Raw genomic sequence first — 6,000 nt, forward strand, 5'->3', positions numbered from 1 at the left:
GGCCTTCACCCTGCCACCTGCCCACTCACTCACAAGCTTAGGACCATTTGAAAATCCTCCACTGACTTATTTGTCCATCCACTGGCTCTATCAGGTCTGACTGTGTTCTAAATTAGAAGAATAATACACGCCGATTATTTTTTTTTATTACTTCTTTTAAAGATCCCTGTCTGCAGTTTCTGGACAAGGGTTCAGACTGTTCTAAAGTTGATCCAGATCAACATGTGGACACTAAGCTATGTGGAAGTCCTGCTCAACTAATCTGGATTCCATCAGTCACCACTGAAAGAATCTAGAAATCTGAGTTCCCTCAAAATAACCGCATTCTGCGACGTCGTGGCAGGCTGGGGAGTAGAGGTCTCCTTTCCTCTTTCATTTTGCAGTTGTTTGCAAAAACCTGGGTCTGAGGTCAGAGTACAGGCAGGGTTCAGTAATCAGCTTGATTTTGTGTACAGCCAATATATCCCTAAACTAAAAATACCAAGGAAAAGTAAACCCTCTTCTAACGTGCTTGGCAGATTTCTAGGTTGCTTTTTCAGTCTGGATTTATACAAGCAATTGTTGAGATTTCTTCCATTCTGCTCACAAGCATTTTATCACCAAAAGCAGTCAGTTGCCCTCTTGAATTGTCACGGAAAGGGAGTGAACAAAGCATAAACTCTGGGTGCATCTGGGTGGCTCAGTCGGTTAAACTTCTGACTCTTCATTTTGGCTCAGGTCATGACCTCATGTTCACGGGATCCAGCCTTGAATTGGGCTCTCCACTGACAGTCTCTCTCTCTCTCTCTCTCTCTCTGTCTCCCTCTCTCTGTCTCTCCACCAATGAAGCACACATTCGTGTGCACACTCTCTTTTCTCTCTCAAAATAAGTAAATAAACTTTAAAAAACTATAAAAAAGAGGGGACTCTGGGTAAAAAGGGTTTCAGCTCTCACTAATGGGGGAGAGGGGAGGATGTGAAGGCAGAGATCATGGTTACAGAGGCTATGTCCATCTAAGCAGAAGGAAAAGCCATGAGCTATCCATGGTGGAATTGCCATGAGGCCTGCAGCATCTGTCCCCTGCACAACTGGGGAAGGGGCGTGAAGTGCACTGCCCGAGAATAGTAGATCTAGAGAGAAATAGCTTCTCCAAACCAACCTCACCGGTGACCCTGATAAATTGGGATGATCCAGGCCCTTCGCAGTGACCATGAGCTCTGTGCTAGGGACTCTGCAGCCTGGGTGGTTGCAGAAATATAAGGCCCCCAGATTCCAGAAAGCCCCAGAAGGAAAAGACTAGAGTGAGGGAAGGATAAGAAATTAGACAGGTTGTCTACATCACTCACCACAGTGCAGGCCGTGCCCACTTCCTCTTCCTAGTCATGTTGGAAACATGTACCGTCAAGGTAGCCCTTGAAGTCAACCTTAAAAGACACTGGGGGCGTCCTGAACGAAGAGGGTGAGGGGCTTGTTCTAGGCCAGGGAGCAACGTGTGATAAAGCACAGAGGCTAAAGGACATAGGACTTCCAAGTTTCACAGGTGGCTTCTGGGGGCCTAGAAGACCAGTTTTGTCTGGGAAGTGAAATGTAATAGAGAAACAGGCAGGAACAAAGCCCTTAGAGCGCCCCGCCCCCCAGTGTCAGACCCAGGAGTTTGTGCTTCATCTCAACAATAGTGGGTGCTGCTAAAGGAAGAAGGATGTCACAAGGGTCCCCTAGAAATCACAGAGCAAGAGATGACTAAGGGAAAAGCAGGTTTGGAGGAAGAGGCTATATGGAGCCTAATATATCCAATACCATTGACCGAAGATCTAATGTTGAGTTTTAGGGTCTGTAACTCACAGTGAAGGGAGGGCTAGAGAAAGAAAATCGATTCATTCTCAAGTCTAGGTGGGATGCCTTGGGAATGAATGCCACTGACCAGGATCAGTTCTCTGAGATGAGGGGAGGGTTGAGTACTGAGTCCTTGGAAAGCCAGTCCTACGCATTGCCCAGCATATGGTAAGTCATCGATCAGTATGTCCGGGATGCATCAGTGAATCAGTACATAGAAAGGAAGATAGATCCGTTTGCTTGGGCCACCATAAAAAGATACCACCGACTGGGTGGCTTTAAACAACAGACATCTATCCTCATAATTTTGAAGGCTAGAAGTCTGAGATCAAGGTGTGGACACAGTTTCTTCTGAGTCTTCTCTCCCTGGCTTGTCTGTCTCCAACTCCTCCCTGTGTCTTCCCGTGGTCTCCCTTCTGTGTGTGTCTGTGTCATAACCTCCTCTTATTATGACACCAGTCATATTGGATTGGGACCCACGCTAATGACCTTATTTTAACTTGACTACCTCCTTAGGACCCTATCTCCAAATACAGTCACTTTCTGAAGCACTTTCTGAGGACTTCAATTCAGCCCATAACAGAAAGGAAGGAGGGAGAGAGAGGAGGAGAGGGGAAAGCAGGTTATTCTTTGAGAGAGCAGCCAAAGAGGGAGCTGATGAGGGGGGCTTGCAAATAGAGTCAGGGAGGGGAGCCAGCAGACTATGTTGTCCCAGTCTCTGAGGTCAATTGTCAGAGAGGGAGAGGGGCAGCTAATTCCAAAACAGAAGGCAACAAGAGAACCAAGAAAAATCCCTAATCCTCTCCTCTTAACCTGAAATTGAAAAACAGTAGTTTGGAAAGAGACGCCTCAGGGGTACATCTGGCGTTTCTAAATAACAGGCTTTACTGGGCCAGGGGGATCTGGAGCTGGGAGCAGAGTTCGTGCCAGAACCCTGCCAAGGGGTCTCCACCCAGCCCCTCACCCTCTCTCATACACCCCGCTGTTCACACCCATCCTGGTCTCCCTGCTCCATTGGCACTATGCACTCAGGTGCTCAGTACTTTGGGTTGATCAGTGAAGGAAGTTTCAGTGGATCTTGGTTGAGTCTACTCTTTGAGAGACAGCCGGTGGCTCCGGTCACTGGGCAGCAGGAACCCCCTAGAGGGCTTTGGGAATGTGCAGGGCATTTTCGATTGTTACAACGATCTTTTTTTTTTTTTTTTTTAATGTTTATTTATTTTTGAGAGAGACAGTGCGAGCAGAGGAGCAGCAGAGAGAGAGGGAGACACAGAATCTGAAGGAGGCCCCAGGCTCTGAGCTGTCAGCACAGAGCCCGATGCGGGGCTTGAATCCACGAACCGTGAGATCATGACCTGAGCTGAAGTCTGATGCTTGACTAACTGAGCCACCCAGGTACTCCCAATTGTTACAACGATCTTGGGGTGGGGTCACGACTGGCATTGGCGGACTGGGCTGTGATGCGGTATCGCACAATGCAGTGGGCAGTCCCGCGCCGGGAATAACAGTCAACACAAAATGCCAGTGGTGCACCCATTGAGAAACATCAAGAGACAGGATGAATGCAAGTCACTGATGCCGTACTCAGGGGTAACCGAGGGCTTCTGGGCTTTTGTGAAGGGGGTTTACAAGATTCAGAGTCATGTCCAAGTACAAAATGACTGCTGATTGTCTTACACCACCTCCAGGTCAGCACGCTGCTTGGCACCCACCTTGCATGCTGCTCTCAGATCAGGCATCTGCGAGCCGAGGCTCCTACTGTCAGCCCGGCTTTCCTCTCACACCTACTCTGCTTCTGCAGAGGGGTGCTAGTTCCCTCTGGAGTCAGTGGGGCCAGCTGAGCGCTGCTCTTAGCTACCCTTGGTGGAGAGCAAACCAGGAAAATCAGAGCCAGACTGCTCAGGTCGTCCCAAACTCTGGCTCCAGGGAGAAGCCGGGCTGATAGCTGCGGGAGCTAAAGCTCTGATCTCCATCTCAGGAGGGCCAGGTTGCTCCGTCCAGCCTTCCTGGCTGGAAGAGGGCAGGGTGCAAGGAGCTAGTCCTTTGTGCAGCACCTATAGTAACCTCCCTCGGAGGCAGAGAAAGCTGAGGCTACCCAGCGAGCAAGAAGACATCCTATCTTCCCCACCCTTTGGCTCCCCTACCTGCACACACACATGCACCCACCCCACACATAAGCGTCAACATCTGGCCCAACGTCTCTTCCACAGTCCCACCCAAATTCCATCTCCATTCCCACGGGGACTTTCTCCAAACCTGTCACAAACTAAGGAACTAATTCAGGCTGATATTGCCCTACTATATGACCTTTCCAAGGATATCATTATTACACTACAAAAAAAATTTTTTAACTCAAAGAATGGCTCTCTGATGGTGAAATTGCTGAATGGAACTGTTAACCACCCCTTCAGAAGAGATTGTGGGGACAAGAGGTGAGGTCTCTAGAGGGGAAAAACCCTCTTTCTCCTGTTCACTAAGGTAGCCTTTGTTCTAGAAATGCAGAGCGCCAGTTCTAGCTCAGCTTGGGATGTCTGGAATAATTGCCCCTCAAGGGCACAGCTGGACTTCTAATCTTCCAAGATGCTCAGCACATCTAGCTTCTCATTTTCCTCTCATTTGTGCTCAGCTCCTTTTCTGAGCATTCATCACCTCTTCCAGGAAGCTTTCCAAGCCCCAAAAGTCTGTTAGGTCTTCTCTCCCAAGCCCCCATGGTTTCCTATACAAGCTAGCATCGTTGATACTTATGACATCATTGATACTCAAGTAAATGTCCCTGCTGGACTGTCTGGTCCCCAAGGCCAGACGCTGGCTCCCAATCATCCCTGTGTCCCTCTTGCTTGAGCCCAGGCCTCAGGTATGGGGGAAACAATGGGGGAATGTCTGGGGAATGAAGGATGTTCCACATGAGTGCTCTCAGTCTCTTTTTCTCCTAGGAAAGGAGAGAGCTTTCACTCCCTCATAGAATCCTGGAAACTTTAGGAAGATCTAGAAAAGATTTTAAAGCACATGAATAATTTCTAATACCTTATAAATCTCTTGTGGCACCTGGGGGCACCTTGTCTGCATTTAGTCTGGCAATCAGGGTGACCTCAAGAGGTATGACTTTACGCATCCATAGCGTCCATGCTGGGAGACCACGTCGTCTCAGCCCATGGTGGTGAGGACCCATCTCCCACAGTGCAATCTGCCTTCCACTGCGTCCCTCTCATACTCCAGAAGCAAGTGGGTTTTACAAACACTGAGCTCAACAGTCGCATAAAATTAATGCTGCTAGATGGAGTTTTATGACTGGCGTAATGGTGTTTGTGTTTAATTTGTAAATTTGTGTTTATTTTATACTTACGATCAACTATCCATCTGATTGTTTACATTTGAGTAAAGTCATTGCAGCAGCAATCATGTCGGTCGACACAGGCCCGTAAGGATGTTTTGTGCTTGGCAAGGATGGGACTCAAGTTTGAGCAACGCTGCTGTGGGGTATCCTTACTCCCTTCTGCCAAGACTGAAGGTACCTCAGGCTAAAGTCCTGGGTGGGTACTCTTGGGCCCCAACAAGCCCTCCGGGGGGTCAGAATCACCCCTGGGCCTTCTCACCAGGTCCTTGTGCTCTGCCCCAAGCCAGGCACAGCACGGCCCAGTGCAGAGTGGTGCATGCTACACGCGCACACACATTCACATCCTCGTACCTGCACGCACACGTCAGGTACACACAGGGTCTGGCTCCCGATGTCAGGCTTTGAGCTCCAGAGGTAGCATTTGCACGAACTGCTTGTTCCACCTCCCCTGCACCTCAGCACACCCAGGCCCCCATTTTCCCTCTGCCCAGCTCATCTGCTGCTGGGGCCTCAGCTAGGTCTCACAGAGAGAGGAAGCGTTAGAGGCTTAGAAGAAAATCCGAGAAAACGTACTGTGCTCTCTTAACTAATCCCCATGCCACTGTGCGCTCATACACCAGATTCCTCCTGCAAAACCCTCAGACGGGTGCCCAAAGCACTATGAGTCCTAGGGGCCAGTGGGCCACTTTGCGTTTGTCAGAAGTCAGCCGGTTTGTTCCCAAATGTATTTATGCCATTTCGGGCATTCAAATGAACACACATTGATTGAGCGCTCACTGTGTGCTTGCTCTCCTAAGGACCTGGGACCTTGGTCCTAAGGTCCTAAGGACCTGGGACCTTGAAGCCTCCCCAC

Source organism: Acinonyx jubatus, chromosome D2 (assembly GCF_027475565.1).
Source record: "Acinonyx jubatus isolate Ajub_Pintada_27869175 chromosome D2, VMU_Ajub_asm_v1.0, whole genome shotgun sequence".
Classification (NCBI taxonomy): domain Eukaryota; kingdom Metazoa; phylum Chordata; class Mammalia; order Carnivora; family Felidae; genus Acinonyx; species Acinonyx jubatus.